Source organism: Berghia stephanieae, chromosome 2 (genome assembly GCF_034508935.2).
Source record: "Berghia stephanieae isolate SIO BIC M18660-M18661 chromosome 2, UCSD_Bste_1.3, whole genome shotgun sequence".
In the NCBI taxonomy this organism is placed as follows: Eukaryota; Metazoa; Mollusca; class Gastropoda; order Nudibranchia; family Aeolidiidae; genus Berghia; species Berghia stephanieae.
The window spans coordinates 55,296,985-55,298,006 of record NC_088361.1 but is presented as its reverse complement, the minus strand read 5'-3'; positions in this window follow the sequence as shown (position 1 = coordinate 55,298,006).

The window sequence follows — 1,022 nt, the reverse complement described above, 5'->3', positions numbered from 1 at the left end:
AATAATGATAGTGATGATGATGATGATGATGATGATGATGATGATGATGATGATGATGATGTTGTTGATGATGAAGATTTTTAATAATAATAATAATAATAATAATAATAATAATAATAATAATAGTAATGATAATGATAATAATAATAATAATAATAATAATAATAATAATAATAATAATAATAATAATAATAATAATAATATAATAATAATAACAATGATGATGATGACGATGATGATGATAATGATGATGATGATGATGATGATAATAATAATAATAATAATAGTAATAAATAATAATAATAATAATAATAATAATAATAATAATAATAATAATAATAATATAATAATAATAATAATGATTGTTATAATGATAATACTTATATATAATAATAATAATAATAATAATAATAATAATAATAATAATAATAATAATAATAATAATAATAATAATAAAAATGATAATAACAGTGATGATAATGATAATAATAACAATAATGATAATAATAATAACAATACAAACAAAAACAATAAAAACAACAATAACAACGATGATACCACAGCGCCAAACCCCACAGCCACTTCGATTTCTTGGTCTAGACGTTTGGTCCTTTACAATCACTTACGTTGCAGGGAATATAGATAGCATGTATTTTGTACATTGGTGTATAAAAAAATATACGTCCTTTAAAAAGGTTAGAAATGGTGTCTGACCATTGTGCTTCGAGGGGGTGCTGAGAAAGAAAAAAATACTAAATGTATTGTGTGACTAGTTTTACGGCTTACTAGTCTGCCATTGTCGGAAATCTATCGATTGGCTATATTTTGCTGATGCTATATTATATTCTATGATTTTACTTGACATATCAGGGAAATGTATTATTTTGTTCCTTTTTTTAAGGAGTAAAATTTTAGAATTAATATATACTGATAAAATACTAATTTCGTTTTGGCCAAAAAGATTATTTCATATATTTTGACATACGAAGATTGCTATCTTATCAAAAAGCATTAACCCGGTG